The 9,725-nt window shown below is 33.9% G+C and overlaps 1 long non-coding RNA gene across 1 annotated transcript; it reads left to right on the forward strand.

The window, feature by feature from the left end:
- The first annotated feature begins 2,192 nt into the window (after window positions 1-2,192).
- On the forward strand, window positions 2,193-8,211 carry LOC123867586. Its single transcript, XR_006796447.1, has 3 exons — window positions 2,193-2,204; window positions 6,247-6,248; window positions 8,105-8,211. It is a non-coding gene; the product is annotated as an uncharacterized LOC123867586 (long non-coding RNA).
- The last annotated feature ends 1,514 nt before the right edge of the window (window positions 8,212-9,725 follow it).

Consider the following 9,725-nt stretch of genomic DNA (forward strand, 5'->3'; position numbering starts at 1 on the left):
CTTGGTCCATTTTATTATGGACCCAGCTTCAACCATCCATTTTCAAGATGCAAAAGTGTATTTGCGGAGCTCTTTCTGAGCAATATGCCACAGGAAACTGCAAACCATTTTAATTTTCTTTTGATTATAAATGATCTAGTATATTAGTATTAGTTCAATATAGTGTGGCGTAAAATTAAGTAAATGCACTTTAATCTACAAAAATATCAAAACAATATTTATAAATTGTAGAATTACAAGGATTTTTAACAATTAATTATGAAATCTGATAGCAACTTGTATTCAAATTACGTAAGAGGAAAGTTGAAAATTAAAGTCAAAGCGCCAAGAAAGTTTTTTTTAAAATATACGGTTTAAAGTTTAATTTTTATACATCCCGGGCATGTTAAATAAACTTTTCATTAAAACTTAGTCCGTGAGACTGTATAATATTAATAACATATTTTCCTGTCTCTATTACGGATAATTTAATCTAAAAATAACAAGTTCCTTTGATAGTCTGTTGTTTCACAAAAACTTGTTTTCCCTTATTATCAAGTATAATATAAACTTTATATGAATATCCTTCATTGTAGTTTTTGAATGAAACAAGATTTCTAGTGAAGATGAAGTGAGATTCAGTGGCTAACACACAACGGTATCTGTGGCTAAATACATAGTAAACTTTACCTTAAAGTTGAGAATCTACGTTATAGAGAAAACCTCCTGACAAAAACTCAAGGTTCAAGACCTTACGGTTTGATAATTATGTCAGTCAGTCAGTTTCTCATTTCACAAATGCAGCTTAATATTTGCAAGCCCTTTTTAACCACCGACCCAAAAAGAGGGGTGTTATAAGTTTGACGTGTGTATCTGTGTATCTGTCTGTGGCATCGTAGCTCCTAAACTAATTAACCGATTTTAATTTAGTTTTTTTGTTTGAAAGGTGGCCTGATCGAGAGTGTTCTTAGCTATAATCCTAGAAAATCAGATCAGCCGTTTGAAAGTTATCAGCTCTTTTTTAATTCTGTAACCTTCACTTGTCGGAGGTGTTATAAATTTTTAATTTACACTTGTAAATAGCGTGATGTAAACTCCCTTGTTTTGTAAATTCTTTTAGCTCTTGAATGATTGAAAATAGCAGTACAGCCGTTAATTCCAATAATGCGAACGAAGCAATCACACGTGAAAGCGTTCGTAATTAAAATTGAACGCAATTGATGTATTATCCACTCCTGGCAAAAGGAGAATATTAACTACTACATGATGCCGGCGACTTTGTCCGCATTAGGTTCCGGTTTAGGTTTTTTAAAAATCTCAAGGATACTCTTCGATTTTCCGGGATAAAAAGGAGCCTACGGGATGCAGGTTATCTCTGTACTCGAAAGATCCCGTGGCGACTTTTTGACTTTCCGGGACAAAAAATAGCCTAGGTATGTTTATTCATGGGATGCATAAGGTACCCCAACTTATACAAAATTCCTCGAGAATCGGTTTAACGGATGGACCGTAAAAAGTTAGCAGTTAGAGAGACAGACAGACACACTTCCGCATTTATAAATCTTAGTTTACTTTCACCGTACAATCACCATACAACGTGGTTGCTCATTCAAGTGCTAAACCAACCGATATCGTGGGCGTACCGATAGAGGCTTCAGAAGGGACGAAAACAGGACAAAAAGATGCAGGGCAGATTGCAGACGACCTGGCTTTCACTTTGGCGACATCCTTAAGATAAGTAAGTACATGATCAGAAAGAAAAAGATTACAAGTTCATAGGTCCTAAAAGCTGCAGAAATAATTTGATAGGTGCGTGTAGATATTTTACCATGTATACTTACACGACCTTCCAAAAGCTCTTTATCAATATTGTATTTCTGTTTCCATCCAAGATGTTCGTAGAAGTTACGAGTGTGCTATGTATAAGTTTACTCATCCCGGGGGAAATAAGCGAAAGCAGGAAATGGAGCGCTGGAGGCCTCACGCAAATACGAGTATGTCTGTATGTTTCATCTCTGAGAGTTTGAGCAAAAAATGTAGCAAACCCTTAGGTACATGCGCTTTCTTACCACTTCACTAAGGAATTCTTTCCTACAGTTTAGGCAAATATAATTAAGTTTTATACAATAAAAAGCGAAATATACATGGATTTCGTAGGTAAGCAATAAAATGGAGTAGGTAAGTATTGATCTAATAAATCGGTGGTGGTAACTGGGGTGTGGGCGGTAGATTGTCGCTACCTAAGTAACTGATTACTGTCAAAAGAACTATGAAGACCTGATTTATTTCACGCTGGAGCTATACCCGCATTTGTAGCATGAAATTTTATAAGCTAAGCTAACCCAGTTTCGCTCTGATGGAATTATTTGAAATCCTTTCTTAGTGGTTTTTTGCGTCACTTATGAAGAAAAAAAACGGACAAGTGAGAGTCAGACTCTCGCACCGAGGATTCCGGACTCTCGGGTATTTTTTCAAAATTTTGTACGATAAATCAAAAACTGTTATACCTACTTAAAAATAAATAAAAATCTGTTTTAGAATGTACAGGTAGAGCCCTTTCATAATATGATATGGCATCCCACGCGCTATCCCGGTGCGGAAAAGCGCGGGCGCTGCGCGGGTACACGGGCGTTCCCCCCTCCACGACTGACCTCATACCCCGATTGCCATGTCAACCTGTCGCTATGCCATTTCAAACTATAATTTAGTTTTTGTACTTGTTTTATTTTTATTTAGGTATTTTTAAAACATCGGGATGATCCTTCAATCATTCACGTGTAGTTCTAATACTTTTAAAAGTACTGTACCTCAAAAAGAAAAACGGAACCTTTATAGGATCACATTGTTGTCTATCTGCCCGTCCGTCCGTCGTGTCTGTCAAGAAAACCTATAGGGTACTTCCCATTGACCTAGAATTATGAAATTTGGCAGGTGAATTTGTGGTTACATCACACAAAAAAAAACAGACTCACATAATATTTTTATAGAAATCAAACGTGTGGTTTAGACTTGAAACTGAGGCATAACCCAGATCCAAGTCTAATCCTTTAATCATCCACGTGTAGTTCTAATTAATATTTACTGGGGTGTTTAAAAATACAACTTTCCTTTTGTTATTTTATAGGCACTCAAAACTTTTTCATGGAAATCAAACGTGTGTTGTGATTTGAAACTGGGGCATACCCCAGATCTAAGTTTAACCACAATTTTGATTGATAAATAAACTTCGATGAAAATGAAAATTAGAACTTGAAGTTATAACTTAATTTTTAACTCAGAGTGTCTGTCAGTCATTCAACAAAATAATTTTTGAGATGTAAAAAATAATAAGTCCACATTTTACATAATAAGAAACATATAAGATATTTTTAGATTGCGATACTATTTAGCATTTGAGTATATAATAAAATTGAAAATGACGAAGGTATTTTACATAGTTTGTGTAACATCTATACACGAGGGATAACCGTACAAAGCAAAACTAAAACTAAACCAATAACATTAAAACAGGAGCGTTTTATCAAGGACGGCATTTGATTCTGGTTTGTATTGTTTAATTAATTCCGTGGCAAACAAACGAATACATTTTGTTTCGTGTAGCCCTTCTGTTTCAACGAATTTCTGTCGCACAATTTTACGTTCACCGCCCTAAAATTATTTACCTTTCATTCCGTTCACTAAATGAGTAGGTTTATTGGATTAAGTCCAGAAAGCTTTGCCCTTAATTGGGGCTCTCCGGCAAATAACTTTCTGTTTTCTCAAACTCGGACAGCTCTTAAATAATGCTCTTAATTAAATTTGTTTTCATAAAAATGAGTAGATTTTTTTATTAATAAAATTCTTTCTTTTATAAATAGCGCACATTGTTCAAGTTTGTAACAATGCTGGAAAATATTATGATTTTGCTTGCAATATTCAATTCTAATAGCTCTCTCATCTCAATCAATTAACTCGCCAATAATGCTTTATTGAAGTAAATATGTAAAGAATGATTCAATAATGCATACAGGATAGGGAACATCCTTTATTTTAATGAAGGCCCGAACGACAAGTTACATTCAAAACAGTTAATAATATTCTGCAAAAATTGCCTAGGACTTGTATTATTGCCTCCTTTATTATATTTAATCTTCACCTATGTTTTAAAATCTTTTTGATGCTTTCGATATTGATTCAATTCATGTTTAAAATTAAAAGTTTTAATTGCCTAATTTGACCTAGAATAAATATCAAAAATCGTGAGAGTCTGACCTAGGGTTGCGTAGATAATTATGTTTTGGGCAAAGCTTACTTAAAGTACTTAATGGATCATTGTTTTGAGTATTGTTGTTTAAAATCTATAATAACATACAGAGGTAAAGTTTGTGAGTTTGTTTGTAGGAAGTAATCTCTGGAACTACTGAATCGATTCTGAAAATTATTTCACCAGAAGCAAGCTACATTATTCCTGAGTGATATAGGCTATATTTAATTTTCAAAAAAATTAGAGTTCCCAACGAAAATTATAATAAGCTACCAAATTGACGACCCCCTACTTCTTTATTTTTTAAGAAAAAAAATAATAAAAAATACATTAGTTCTTCACTCAATGAGTTCGAGTCAATGATACCCCATATACCGGGGTAAGAAAATCGTCTTCTTTTTAATAATATATGGGAGGCCCCCTGAAAAATAATTTAATTGAATTTTTATTTCAATATTCGAATTCAGGTCAACGTTTTACACTTAATACCGAAATTTCAGATCTGTAACTCTTTTCGTCTACGGGTTAGAGACCCGTGACACGCGGACAGACAAACAGACAGACAGCAGAGTGGCGTTAAGAGGACTCCATCTTAACCTTTGGATATGGAACCCTAAAAAAGTATTTGTTTGAAAATACTGAATACTTTTCCGTAACTTTGAGTCAGTGGAAGCTTAAACGATTGTAACGGATTAAAATTCTGAATTCAAATTTTCTGTACGTTGTTCTTGGAGCACGCGTTCGTTAGTGAAATGCATAATGCAGCATCATCCGGAAAGACCTGACGCGACACGTCGAAAATGTATTCGAATTATATTATTATAGCTAACGGAACTAAATTGTTATAGATGGAAATCCTATTCAACTTCAATCATCGTTACATCATATTTATCAACATTCATTAAAACACTTTCTGACCAACAGAAGTTGTTATACATGGGAAAAATTGCCCAAGGATGTGGTTATGTCAAGCTCTGTTAACCAGTTCAAGAATATATTATATTATATATATGTATATATATCACACTTCACATCACACTAATATTATAAAGGCGAAAGTTTGTATGTGTGTGTGTGTTTGTGTGTGCGTGTGTATGTTTGTTACTCCTTCACGCAAAAACTACTGGACGGATTTGGCTGAAATTCGGAATAGAGATAGATAATATCCTGGATTAGCACATAAGCTAAACCAAAGAGTTCCCATGGGATTTCGAAAAACCTAAATCGTCAGCTAGTATTTATTATACATATATATTATAAAGTAGTTAAATAGTTTAATTGGGGGACACATAGGCATTTGTTTTAATTGCAATTAATTATTTCCTTCAAAATAATAATAAATAACAGCAATACGTCTAAAAGTAGTAAGTGGATTCACTGAAAGAATTTCAGCGTTTATTAAGGTTTTCATGGTTTGTTAAATAAACTGACATTGAATGGAAAAAGTTAAATATTTATTTTAGCAGACGGTCTATGTTTTATTCTTTCTGGCTCTTGATGTTTTACTGACTTTGGGGAGAAGTCCAAAGGTGAAAAGTTTGTTCCACTTTGTCAAAGGGACCTTTTGAATGAAGTTATTTTAATGAAAATGTAATTTGGTACTTTGTCACTTAACTTTTGGTAGAAGGGTTAGACATCATTCTATGTGACGGCTGTTATTATTTAGTTTTCAATGTCTAGTTTTATGAAAATAATAAACTAAAATCTGATTTGACGGAAAAAAAAATCGTATCAGTTTTTTCCATTCCTGAAATTAACCAGAGGTTGAAGAAGTGGGTTAAAGCCAAGAATAGAATTGAGGAGGCTAAATCGGCCTGACTTCGTTGGCTTGAACTCTTAGAGAGGATGGCAGATGATCGTGCGATGCGACTATCATACTTGGACCGTCCAGTAGGATAACACTCTGTTGGACGTCCCAAGTAGTGCTGGATGGACTGCAAAACTTTTTTTAAAAGAATATTAGCCATGCTAATCATGACTAATACTCCCCATTCCCCTCCAATCAAGCGTAAAGTTTGTGCCAGGAGTGGGTGCGACAATAGTGCACCGGGTGGGGTTTGAACCGCCAACCTTTCGGAATTCAGGCCGCTCCTCAACCGTTGAGCTATCGAGGCTCTTTGGAAGAGCCTTTTGGCATGACGTAGTACAAGACAGATATGAGTGGCTTCAATTGCAAGATCCTCCTTAAATCACTGAGCCAGCAAAGTAAATAAATATAATTAAAATTGGAAGAGATATCACTTTAGTGATAAGGTCGTTTGTTTTATTAAGTGTATCCTGAATCTTACTCTTCCTAATTTTGTTAACAATAAAGTTGTTTGAAAATAAATAAAATAAAATTGTTTTATAGTTTCTTTTTAAAACTAAGCGATTCTATAAAGATCATTGCTTAAGTCAACTCTGTCTAAAACCTTAGAACTGCTACTTTTAAAACAACTATTCCGAACCATTGCAGCGAAGAGGTACAATGTACACTCATATCAAAAGTAGGTACTTACTCTACTTATTGCACGATCGCAACATCTTGTTCAACTTAGAAACTCGTATTATGTAAGATTTTAAGGCACTAAATGGAGGGCTGTCACGTCTCCCGCACTTGTCTTCTAGTTTGCTAGTAGAGCCACATCGTATCTGCAAGTTTTCACATAAACTGCGCGACTTTACAAACTGTCAGGAAGCGAACGCCAATTTCTTAGTGGACGTACTGGGACAATATTGAATGTCCTTGTGCCTTTTAAGTTTTATTGTAATACTATTTTAATTAACGTATGGGTCTCACCGTTTGTCTACCATTACCGTTGCGTTATAATGTATGGAACTGTATGAAACATGGCACACCGCTTGCGCAAAGCGTGGACGTATGCGTAACCCGGTTAGGGGATTAAGCATGTCACTTCGCACGTGTCACGTGTACGCAATCGGTGTGAATCGGCCTTAAGATAACCAAGTTACTGTTTCAATATTCACATAATACCTCTAATAACTACAGCTATATCCTTTGGACCATTTTGGTTGCCTGGAAGAGATCGCTAGGTAGCGATAAGGCCGCCAAATTGTATCTATATTTTGTTGAGCTTTGAATGTGTTTTTCTGTACTAATTTAGTGGTGTACAATAAAAGTATATTCATTCATTCATTCATAATACTGATTACCCGAGTTATTTTTAAACACTTTGTATAAAGACTAGTATGTATGTAAGTCCTAGAAATATTAATTTTTCAATTAGGTACCTAATTAATTCTTAGTTAAGATTATAAAAATATTAAGATTAGATAATTTTTCTTACATCTCTTTAATTATAAATGAGCAAACTGAATAACTAATTACTATTAAAACGCCTTAATTTACTAAAACATCCTTTTATAATTGATTTGAATATTTAGATTAGATACAATATTAGGTACATCAATCGTTTGCAGAGAATATTCAGCCGACTGATTTTCCATGTCATTGAATTTATTAGAAGGCAGCTCAAATATTTTACGCCAATTATAATTTTATGGATATATTTTATTTTTGAGTATTATTAATTTATATCCTGAGTTATAATATCATAAGGGGAATCGTACGGGCTTTGCACGTGTTACTATAGTAAAATATTATTATTTAAAGTATACATCTACTTAGCTAACTCAAGCAATGGCAAAGCTTTAAAAATATTCTTAGAACAAACTGAGAAAGACTTTTTGTCTCAATCGTGTGATTTTGGCATGATAACATTTTGTGGTCTAGTACAGGTAAAATAAGACCGTTAATAAATAAATATAAGCGTTTTGCGTCAAAATATGTACATATCAATGAAACTTTGTATACAATATCTTGGCACTAGAAATGAGGATCTGCCGAGTTCTACCAAAATTTAGGGGTCTAGCCCCTCCCAGGGGGAAATTTAAAAAAATGCACATTTTACAAACTAGGCGATTAAGATGTCATTTTCTATGTTTTTTTACGCTGAATCTAATGAGACCATACCCATACTTATAGGATCGATATTGTATAATGTATATACATAATTGAATAATTGTTTCATGGTACCTTGAAATGTTTGCTTCTGACCAACATTCTAATAATAATTAAAATGAAAGGTCATAAAATTAAAATGAAATCTCATCGGAATGGTTTGTCAACCTTGACCAGTTTAACAACTGGTTTCCATCGAGGTGGATGATCATGTATTGGCGTCACTCAGAAAAGCAGGTATTATTTAAATATTTTTATCGAATTATTGGAATGTCCTCTCCAAAACCAACACAAAAAAAACACAAGTTTAATGTGTAAGGTTATCCGAGAGTTTTAATCTAAACAAACTAATGCCAAAATAAATAATTTAATTAGAGCGTGATTGCTATCACAACATCTAATTATCCAGTTCACAACCCAAATACCGAAAATATGCGATATCGCTCCGAATCTCGGAAGGAGACTGAACTAAAACCTTCAAAACACCCGTATTTATGCAAGTTCAATCTTGTCGGCCTCCTAGTAACAGATTGTATGACATCGAATGAGCGAAATATCGATTTTATCAAACTACCTGCATTAGATAAATTAATAATTTTATATTATTTTTGACAACTCAAATCAATTTTTAAAAATAACCTTACAGTTCGGCCGTCCTGAATTTAACACGTCCTCGTGTTTCTAATCAATCTTGTCATGTCAGTCGCGGGCTTCCTTGCCCTAAGTCAAATCCAAATCATGGGCTATCCTGCCCTCCGTCAAATCATTAAAACCTACCCTTGAACTGCCGAACTCTCAGTTTTAATATCCAGTCAACAATAAATCCAAACGACTAACTTCTCATTCGATGTATACAAAATCTGAACCACTTATTACAAGTTACTTTCCACTTCACAAAAGACTAAATTCTTTTAAAAAAACTTAAAATTTTAATCACCAAATCACCAAAACCACCGAACTCATTAAAAAAAATTTATCAAATGTGGGTTGTTTTGAAAAAGATACCAAAGCGAAATGAAGGCAACGTGAGACACGTCCCGCTTCTGAATTATTGGCGTCACTCAGAAAAGCAGGTATTATTTAAATATTTTTATCGAATTATTGGAATGTCCTCTCCAAAACCAACACAAAAAAAACACAAGTTTAATGTGTAAGGTTATCCGAGAGTTTTAATCTAAACAAACTAATGCCAAAATAAATAATTTAATTAGAGCGTGATTGCTATCACAACATCTAATTATCCAGTTCACAACCCAAATACCGAAAATATGCGATATCGCTCCGAATCTCGGAAGGAGACTGAACTAAAACCTTCAAAACACCCGTATTTATGCAAGTTCAATCTTGTCGGCCTCCTAGTAACAGATTGTATGACATCGAATGAGCGAAATATCGATTTTATCAAACTACCTGCATTAGATAAATTAATAATTTTATATTATTTTTGACAACTCAAATCAATTTTTAAAAATAACCTTACACATGTTTATATTTTATTTACGTAGGTAAGCTCTGAAATAATATGTTAGTGTTTTAATGTAT

This window comes from Maniola jurtina, chromosome 8 (genome assembly GCF_905333055.1).
Source record: "Maniola jurtina chromosome 8, ilManJurt1.1, whole genome shotgun sequence".
NCBI lineage: Eukaryota > Metazoa > Arthropoda > Insecta > Lepidoptera > Nymphalidae > Maniola > Maniola jurtina.